The sequence below is a fragment of the Myotis davidii genome, unplaced genomic scaffold (assembly GCF_000327345.1).
Source record: "Myotis davidii unplaced genomic scaffold, ASM32734v1 scaffold821, whole genome shotgun sequence".
NCBI lineage: Eukaryota > Metazoa > Chordata > Mammalia > Chiroptera > Vespertilionidae > Myotis > Myotis davidii.
In genome coordinates this window covers 1,785,517-1,796,495 of record NW_006295269.1, presented here as the reverse complement: position 1 = coordinate 1,796,495, position 10,979 = coordinate 1,785,517, and positions in this window count along the sequence as shown.

Here is a 10,979-nt window from a genome sequence, read left to right as displayed (position 1 = left end):
AGGTTATGTTTGTTGATTTTAGAGAAAGAGGAAGGGAGGGAGAGAGAAACATCAATGTGAGAGAGAAACATCAATTGGTTGCCTCCTGTACGTGCCCCACTGGGGATTGAACCTGCAACCTTTTGGTGCACCAGAAGACGCTCCTCCCAACTGAGCCGCCCAGACAAGGCTCAAGAAATTTTTAGAAAAAGTCATGTAAAGGATCCAGTGTCTTCCAGTGTTAGCTTGTGTTTTCTGTAACCTCCTTCCTCCAAGTTCTGTCTGGTAAAAGGTTCAGCTTTTTTCCTTTTTCCTGTCTTTTAAAGACAGTATCTCAAAAATGGTACTAATCTGAGCCCTGCTAAATGTCCAGACGCAGCACCTGGGAGAACGGAGTTCAGAAGTTGAGTGTGTGGAGTGCTTATGCGGGAGAACGTTCTTGCTGAGGTTGCACGTCTGCTTCCAGAAGCTGGTAACTGCTTTTGGGTGGCGGCGTCCCATGGGAGAGTGTGGGCACGCCAGGCAGGGAAGAGTGTAAACTCGTCCATGAAGTTGAAACTTCTCAGGACATTTTCTCCAGACCAGAACCATGCCATTACAACAAGAACTTTCTGGGTTGGAGGAGCAAACTCCAGAAAGCGTGAGGTCATCAGTGTGGGTGCGGAGCACGCAGGAGATGGCTCGTCCAGGTTGGGAGGCGCTGGAAGTGCGGGATGCACACCATATTTTGTATAAAAAGCTTAAAATAGCTCATTACAATTTTAATATTGATTAATGTTGAAGTAATATTTTGGGCACTTTGGGTTAATAAGATAAAATTTCACCTGTTTCATTTTGGTTTTCTTTTCAATATGGTACTAGAAAATATAAATTTATGTATGTGGCTCCATATATATTTGAAGTGCTGCTTTCTGGAGAGGCTTTATCAAGGCTGTACATGGAACTGAGTCCAACTCACACTTTGATGAGGCTGTTTATTGTGAAATATGTCAGTTCAGATATAGAATTAGAACCTCAGATTTCCTAAGTTAGTTTCTTAATAACTTATAGTTGGAATGTAGCATAAAAGCAAGAGGAGGATTTTTTTTTTAAGTTGTAAAAGGAATTTTTAGAAACTAAGGACTTTGCAGAACTAAAAATTCACTCGCATTGTTTTATTTTCAAGCTCTATTTTAAGTTTCTGCCAGGATGAAAATGTTCATTCCCTTTTGGGTTCTGATGGTCTGTAAATGCCTTTGTAAGCCCCGGGGACGTGATGGGATTGGCACAGAGGAAATTAACTTGGGTGGCATCCATGAGTGGAGAGAGGTGCTGTGCCAGGCATGCAGCGGCCCTCATAATCAGTCACTGCCCAGGTCCCAGGTCGCCAGGCCATGCTGGCCGCGCTGCCCGCACCCGCTCCCTGGGCAGCCTATCAGGATCCTTCCTGGAAAATCCCGCTGTTGTGCAGTTAGAGAGAAGCCGAAGCATAGGCACGGATACGTGTCGCTACGGGCCACAAGTTACACGCATTCAGGAAAGCTGCTTGGCACTGATTCGTGTGTGTGAGTTTATGGAAAAAAGTTAAATGGTGTTTTCCACAACTTTTTTTTCTTCCAGCCTAATTTTGGGGTATTTTCTGACCCCCACATTTTTTCCAGTAATTTAAACTCAGAACTCATAGTATTGAGGAACTTTCTTGTCTAAGGTGAGTAAGAAACAGGAACTTTTTAATTCTGTCATGTGATGCCGGGTGTTATAAAATAATAGTATCAAGGAACTGGTTTTCTTCATTCAGTTGTCAGACTTTTAGCTGCTTGACTTCTTCCTGTTGCCACAGCCAGGAACTCGGCATAGGGCGGTTATGCTCCGTAACAAATGCATGCAGGAGCATGCACATCATGTGGGTTATAAATAGTATCTGCCCTGACAATGCTGGAACTTTCTCAGCTTCTGGGGACATTGAAGTCTTTGTTTTGTGGGTCACTGCCCTCTCTCCCACCCCCTACACTTGAGTCACAAAGCCTGAAAAACTAATGAGTGTGCTGAAATTTATCTAATGGGTAGGATGTACAGGACGATGAGAGATGGCAGAGAGCAGAGCTTGGATTCAAGGCGACTTCTCTGGTGCTGGCCTGCCACTTGCTCACTTTGCATTTTATTGTTTCAGGCCCTTGAATTAATTTTTTCCTTCAATAGATCAAATTAGAGTCAGATTGAAAAAAATTAAACCAAAAGTTTAGTAGATAGCCATCAAGGCTGATACTAGATCCTGAGTCATCCGTTAGAATAGATGTACAAGCCAGGGTTTCTTGATAGTGCTATAGATATTTGAAATATTTTGCTCTTACGTTTCTGAGTTTATATATGATAGCTTACAACAGTTATTTAAACACCATAAGCCACGTCCAGACCTGTTCATGTATAGCCATAAAACTAGGAATGGTTTTTACAATTAGTTGGTGTTTTCAACCATTTAAGGTTCAGAACAGAAAAAAAATACCAAAACTAGAAATGTGCGTAGAGGCCATGTGTGGCCACCAAGTTGAAACACTGGTCCTTTCGTCACCTGAAGATTTGCTGATCCTCATTTTAGACTTTGCCTGCCAGATATAAAACGTTCCTTTCATGGAGTTTGTTAACTCTCCCAGTATTTTTGATCTGTCATAGATACTAGGGAAGTAAAGTTAAAAAGAGGGGCACATTTCTACCTTCACAGAGCTTACATTCCTGTGGAGAAAAAGCCCAAACTAACCAGATTACATGGAAATCAGAAACGGAAAAACTTAAGTCCTGGGCAGGCAAGCCGCTGAGTGTGAGGCAGAGGAACAGAGGCCTGTGTGGCGCCCTCTGCTCGCCAGCCAGGACTCGGCTGCGGACTCGTTACTTCCCAGACTTGGAATTCCTCCTGCCCACGCCTGTTTGCGTTTCTTTGTGATTCCCCTATTTTCTTTTTTCTTTCTTTCCCACAGTCCTTTTTTTTGTGTGTGCACCAGCCAAGCTTTATTATTCAACCCAGGCTTATTGAGTGCCACAGATTGGTGTTCAACAAGGTGTCTTCACCCCACCTTCTTCAGGCAGCTTTCCTGGGTCCTTCTACTCAAGGCTTGTTGCTTTTATGCAGCTGATAATTGGATTTTGAACCTTAGTCTTTATGCTTTCCTTTCTCTCTGGGAAACATGGATTATGATTATTTTATTGCTTTTAGCATCAGGTCTTTCCCCAGACTTGTTCTCTGAAAAGTCTGTGTGATGTGATCTGCACCAGAGGGTGTGATTGGCAGATATTCGCCCGACGCCTTGATTTTATTTCTTTAAATATATTTTTATTGATTTCAGAGAGGAAGGGAGAGGATAGAGAGATAGAAACATCTATGAGGAGAGAGAATCATTGATCAGCTGCCTCCTGCATGCCCAACACTGGGGATCTAGCCCACAACCCAGGCATATGCCCTGACTGGGAATTGAACTGTGACCTCCTGGTTCATAGGTTGATGCTCAACCACTGAGCCGCACCAGCTGGGCCGGTGCCTTGATTTTGGATCATTCCTGTTGTCGAACCCTTTGTGGCTCTCCTGCTCTCCAGAGTAGATGCTTAGTTGAGTATGATCCCCTTCTGGTTTAGCATGTGTCCTTTCGCCTGCCTTTTGGTTAGCAGAGTGACCAGAACTTGGACCAAAGGCCATGACTGACACATACACAGCCTGAATTTATCCTGTTACAGTTGTCACATTCCTATAAATGGCTAAGCAAAGGTCAAATGTGAGCAACATTATTTATGGCTCAGTGAGAGATTTGTTATTCAAAGTCTTTCATTATTTGTCAGAAGACTGGTGTTATCAATGCCTTTGCCTGGCTCAGGACCATCTAAAAAGTGGCTTGAATACAGTATAAAGAAGGCAATTTGCCCTTGCTGGTTTGGCTCAGTGCAGACTGAAGGGTCCCAGGTTCGATTCCAGTCAAGGGAAAATGCCTGGGTTGCAGGCTTGATCCCCAGTAGGAGGCGTGTAGAAGGCAGCCAATCTATGATTCTCTCTCACATTGATGTTTCTATTTCTCCCTCTCCCTTCCTCTCAGGAATCAATAAAAAATATTTTTTAAAGAAAGGCAATTTCGATGTATCTCTGTATCTGACTCAGCAGGAGCTCTCTTATTTGTACTGCCATCGGACTTGTACGCCTCCTGACAAGAGAGCTTTCTTCCCTCTAAGTCAGTTTTGTCATCTGTACCAGGGAGTACTCATAGGATAAGCCAGTACCTGGGCCATGCGTTCAGGGTGGCGGGCTGTTAGAACTGACTGAGGCTGCTTGCTATAGGGCCAGGGCCAGTTTACCTTCTATTGCCTGCTCTGTGAAAAAGGATCTGGACTCTGAATGTTCTTCCTTTGTCAGCTGGCATTGGGTAAGCTTTGTCGGGAGGCAGCGCTGGAGAGACATTGGGGGGAGGGAGGGGGTAGGAGGGGAAGGTGTTTTCCCTCTTGGCTTCTGCAGCCTGTGACTCCATAGCAGAGACCTCTCCATGCTCATTTCCCACAATGCCTGCAGCTCCTCCCTCGCATGTGCCTATGGTGTGGCCCCTTGTCCAGGACCAGCTCCTGAGTGCATGGTGGCCACAGCTGCATCTAGTAACCAGTAGTTCCTCTGGCATCCCTACATGGGCAGTGTTGGAGCAGAGTGTCTCATGAGCCATCTCTCTAGGAACAGTGTTTCCCTGGCAACTGGGGGATGGATTCCAGCGCATCCCTCTGGGGTAGTACCACAGCACGTCACTGCCATGCAGGGAGCATGCAGTGTCCGACCTCAACCCTGGGGGGAAGGCCCTCCCATGGACCCTGTGCCCCAGCACTAGTGGCCATGGCTGCTCCTCACATCTGCCATTCCTATATTCTTTAGGGTTCTGTTTACTTCTGACTAGTTAATCTGTGTTATAGTGAATAAGTTCTGATGTTAAGCTTTCCCCATTCAAGTGACTGTGTGGTCTTTCCTGATAGGACTCTGACAGTGGAATGTGGGGTACCATCAATAGAACTAGGCTCTGTGCTGGCACTGCAAGAAGTAGGTAAGAGAGTCCAGTGGATTTGGACAAGGAGCATAAAATCAGAATATTTATGCTATTACTTATTTCTCAGCATTCTTCTGATTGAGTGAACAAATTGTAGGAAAATTTAGAAAATTGCAGTTATTTCTAGTAGAGGAGGAGGTTATTGGTTCTTATGATGCTGGAGTAACAGATCCACAAAGATTTTGACAAATTGACCATTCTGTGTGTGTGGGAGCTTCAGAATGTGTGAACGAGGCTGCTCTGGGCCCAGTGGGGTGGTAATTGTTTCTGGGGGCTGTATGCAGAGCTGGAGCATCTGCACTGATAATCATGAGTCGATTAAATGTACATGTCAAGTTTGTTTCCTTCTACCCTGTATCTCATGATAGGGTAGAAGCAGTTGATCTTTTGTTCCCCTTTTCTGTGTGAATGCTGCAGCCTGTAATGTGGGTAGTGTATGACTCCTGGGGGTGGCGGGGACCAGAATGAGGCTCCTTGTGGATTATTTGGTCTAGTCCCTTCAATTTTGGGTTGGGGAAACTGACCACAGGTAAGGTTAAGAGTATGCAACAAGTTAGAGAACTAATGAATACACCAAGAAAGATTTTGGGATTCCTAGTATATTTGAGGCTAAATACATTAAAAGGATAAAGCATTTTTAATTTTAAAAATATTTTATTGAAGTGTAACATATTAGATAAAAGTGCTCTTATTTTAAGTGTATAGCATGAGAAATTTCTTACAAATTGGACTTCTGTTAATCAGCACTCAAATCAATTAATTGAACATTACGTGTACCCCAGATACTCCCATCCTGGGCCCAAGGGTAGCCAATCTTTTGCCTCCTGACAGCAGTGACTAGTTCTGCCTGTTTTATACTCTATGGAAATGGAATCAGTCACACAGTAGGTGCTTGCCTGTGCCTGGTGTCTATTGATCACGATTGTTTTAGAAACTCATTTTCATTGCAATATGGTGTTTCATTGTATGAATCTATTGGGATTTATTTATCTATTCTGCTGTTGATGGCCATTTAAGGAGTTTTCTAGTTTGGGTCATTTACAAAGAGTGTGGCTATGAATATTTGTTATTGTTAATATTACTTTTTAAATGTTTGGACTTTAGAAGACTGCAAAGTGTGAGGTTGAGGGCAGAAACTTGGAATTGGATAAACATATTAATTGTGTGTTATCTTAGTCAAGTTATTTATATCCTTGACAAATAATAAGCAAATAGTATAATTATGATAAGCCTATATAGCAAAACTTGGCCTCTGCTGACTGATACAATGGCCTTCTCTCACAGACATTGTCCATTTGTAGTAGGCTTACTAACTCCATTCTTACAGGATTTGGGAAAAAAATGAATGAAATGTAATGGATGCTCTGCACAGTGCTTAACGCATTCTAAATATCAGAATGGAAGCTGCTGGTTATTTGTTAAAATAAACTTTCATAAATTGTAGCAAAGCATCAGCATCATTTGCTGTTTGCATTCTCTTGCTGGTATACAGTTTTCATTGTTTGCACAATTTTTGTTTGAATCTTCTTTATCTTCCCTTTTTTCTTCCTTGGTGCTACACTTATTACCTGTCTGTTGTACTTCAGGTATAGGGTCAGTGATTGAAGTGATTTTTACCAGACTTCATTCATTCCTGAGTTATTGTCTCATTTTGCAGTATAGGCTTATCATAATTATACTATTTGCTTATTATTTGTCCTTATTTTGCCTTATTCAGCTCACTGTTTTACTTTGCCGTGGTCAAAGATGCAGATTTTTTTGAAATAAGGGGTTTGTAGCAATATTTTAAAATTTTCTGTTTATTACCAAAAACATTTCATTCCCTATCACTGAGATGCACGCCACACTTCTGGGAATACTGAACTAACCATGGCCCTGCTTATTGGAACTCATGGCCTATGGATATAGCCCCTGTCTTGTCATTTTGCTGGTTTCCCACTTTCCTTTATTGCCACTTTCCTAGCTCACAGCCTCCTGAGCACACCCCAGCCTCTGAGTGTAAGGCTGCTCCTACTCCTGCTTCCAGGTGATGGTGGCTGTCTGTAGTAAGGCCTTAAGAAAACTCACTTAATCCTCAAGTCTTCAACAAACACTGGTGTGTGGGATTTTCTCTAAAAGACATAGACACACCGTAAGAGAAGGCCAATGGATCAGTCAGCAGAGGCCCAGTTTTGCTGCATTAACAAAGGACTAAAATTTTAGTGACTTGCAAAAATCTCACATTGGCAGTGTCTCGGCTCTGTGTCTTTCCTTCTGTAATGAAGGCTTAAGGGGCAGCACGTGTTGGGACATCTGTGTCTTGAAAGGAAGGAAAAGGGACACATGGAACCGCACTGGCCCTTGGCACTCCTGGGAAGTGCACTTGTCCCGTAAACACTTATTTCATTGGCCACACATGCTAGTGGCTTGGCCTGGTCTGAGTGGGAAGGACATATAAATCCCCCAGAGGGAGTCCTCAGGGAAGTGCCTGGGAGGAGGGGCAGCGCAGGCATGTTTGAGACATTGTCATTGAATCAGGAGATATGGTCTCTGGATATAACTTCGAATTTGTTTTTCATTGTCAGTTTTATCCAACAGCTTCCTTTTCCTTTTTTTTTTTGACTTTCACATAAGTTGACTGCCAAACCACCAAACAGGCAGTGCACAGGATATGCAGAAAACCAAGGCTCTAAGTCAATGATGTGAGCGCCCTGATAGACTTCGCTCCTCGAAAAAGCAGGCCTGAGTATCAATGACCTTGGCCACCTGGAAGAAATGTGAAATCAAGTTTCACTCAGTAATTGAATAAATACTTTCCCCTTCTTGCAGCTGATGGAGTGGAAGCTGCATGGAGCTTGAAGGTGACAGCCTTGAATCTGCCTCTAGAAAACTTATGTTATAAATGTGATCAAGAATATGCTCGCCGTCATTTATAGTTGGCTCAAAGCTAGGGTTGTGTGTCTGGGTGACAGCTCTGAAGCAAATGAGTAGCCCCATGCTCCGCCTTTTGCGTTCTTTACTCTGGAAAGTATGGTTAGTTGGACTTTGAGGAGAATCAGGAGCTCATCCTGAATTAAGAAAGGTTTGTGAATGACTAGAAATTTCAGGATTATGTTTATACTAGAGGCCCAGTGTACGAAATTCTGACCTCGAGGGGGGGGGGTCCCCCTCAGCCCGGCCTTCTCACTCTCGCAGTCCAGGAGCCCTTGGGGGATATCCGACTGCTGGCTTAGGCCCACTCCTGGGCGGGCCTAAGCTGGCAGTGGACATCCTTAGCACTGCTGTGGAGGTGGGAGAGGCTCTGTCATCACCACTGTGCTTGCCAGCCGAGAGCCTGCCTTCTGGTTGAGCCGTGCTTCCCCTATGGGAGCACACTTACCACCAGGGGGCAGCTCCTGCATTGAGCGTCTGCCCCTGGTGGTCAGTGCGTGTCATAGCGACTGGTTGTTCAGCCGTTCAGTCGATTTGCATATTAGCCTTTTTTTATATAGGATAGTTTCAAAGATTGAATTTAAAATGAAGGATACTTTAAGAAGATTAACTTACATCCCTCGATAATCTGCAGCTGGTTTGTTTGTTTGTTTGTTTGTTTTTTTAAAGACCAGGACAACCTACTTTCTTCTTAGAAGTCATGTCAGTTTTTATAAATTATATTAAATCTAATCTATTTAGGTTTGTTTAGGGTAATATTCAAGTAGATAATACTAGCTAACTTAGAATAAGTAAAGGAAAACACCTGTGGCCTAAGTTACATAATTTTAGTGGCATTTCTAAAATCCTGGTAATACTGGGTTACACAATAGATATATTTAGACTAAAGCTGCAGATACATAAATATAGAAGATAAATATATAAAGATTATATTTTATAATGTATTAATATGAAATCATCATATTTAGATACACAAAAGGAATCTCATTATAATTATTCTACGAAATGTGGGATCAGTTATAAAATGAGCAGTCTGATCTTAATTTTTATGTTTAAATCTTGGGCCCCCTTTGAAGGAAGGTATAATCAATCTACTAATGTATTCTTGGAGTCTGGCATTATGAACATCCTGAACTTGCTAATTTTATTCCTTGATAATTGACATAAGTATCTGAAAGAAGTTAAATAGGAGCAGAACATTAGTTTTCTCATTATCAGCTGGAAAGCAAAAGCTTTGGCATGTGAACCAAATCCTGGCATATCTAGTGTGTGTGTGTGTGTGTGTCTGTGTGTCTGTCTGTCTAGGAATCATGTTACTCAAAGTGTGACCATGGACTAGACTGTGTGTTGCTGGTCACAATGAGATAAGAATAAAAATGGACAGTGTTCAGAAACCTTTATAGCACTCGAACAGAGTAAATTTAGGTTGGTTGACTCTAATACAAATTTGGGTTTGTATTATTTGTGTCTTTGTATTTTTTGTTTCACTTGTCTAAGAATTAATTTTTATTATTGTTTACAAAAGTGTTGGTCTGTGATGGATTTGAAATAAAAAACAAAAACAAAAGCAATCAAGCTGGTGTAAATCACAAATGGTTTGAGTGTGTTGGTGAGAAACGTCCCATCCGGAGGCAGAAGGGTAATATAACTTCTGATATTCCACAGCCATGATTTATGGCGGGGAGTCCTGTGGCTCACGTTGAATTGAGCTTTTCTAATCCCTTGGTACGCCATGTCCCCTAACCTTCCAACATGCCTATTCTGTATATTTAATTGTGACATTTTGATTTTCTATTTCCTAGAATGGTTTTGCAAAGAAAAAATTCTTTGGACTTATTCATTCAACCATTAGTTATTGAGCATCTTCTGTGTGCCAGCTTCTGTCCTAAGCACCTGGAGTTTCGCAGTGACAAAGCAAATATCCTGCTCTCTTCTAGCTTATGTGAAAGAGTTAAAATACACAAATAGATGTGTGTACACACACGCATGAACCGCAAGGTGGTCCATTGGCTCCAAGTGCCATCGGTCCCCCGGGGCTACTGAATGGTGAGCCCACTATTGGTGTGGTTTTGTGTCTGAATACTGGGACCAACAAAGTAAGAGTTCTGGGTGACAAATGTAGGTGCTTGCCTCCCCCAGATTGGTGGGGACAAGGGGACAGGTAAACCTCAGAGCTGGAGGCGCCCTCGTGCTCAGTGTCCTGAGTAGCTGTCCTCTTCTGAGATGCTGTTAAATACAGAATTAGATGCAGTGTGTTTCTTTGGTTCAGCATGAAGGACTGTGATCTCCTGAAGTAAATGTTCCAGTCCCAGGAGTCCAGATGGAGCGTTGGAGAGATGCTAACCTTCTGAAATTAGGCAGCGTTTTGTGTGTGTGTACCTTCCTTGGCTGAGGGTACCAGCTTTCATGAGCTTCTTTCTATAATTAATTTATGACCTCGGAGCTGCAGAACCATTGGTGAATAGTGGCCTAAAGAGCCTTTCGCAACTTGGCCCCTAAGGCTGTTCTGATTTGACCACCGCCTTGGGCTTTCCTGCAAGGCTGGCCTGGCTCCTGGTCGTTGCTCCAGGGAGTGGACACCAAGTACAAAGCTCACCTCTCTGCCTCCTTCCAGCCTGGCTGCCCTGCCACCCTCGGGCTCTACTCCCACTCCACTGTGAAAGCGGTGTCCCCCTGTGCCCTCTCTTAGCCCTTGGTGTTTTACTTTTACCCCTGGCACTTACTACCTTGCACCTCTTATCCATGTTTCCTTCCCCACTCAGATGCTCCCTAGAAGAGGGGCGGGGGATTGTCTTTTTTTACTGCAGTATCCCCAGCACCTCCAACAGTGTCTGGCACATAGTAGTCAATAAATATTTGATGAATGAATGAATGAATGAATATGGGATCTGATTCTCCATTTCAGAGTATACAACATGGAGCTTAAATTTGGCCAGTTTAGCTGCAATTCCTTGTGGTGTGTATTTCATCCCATTGGTTGCAGTTTTGTAAATCTCAGTTCTATGCTGTCATAAATAAGCTTTCAAATACATGTCTTTATTTTTCTTTTGA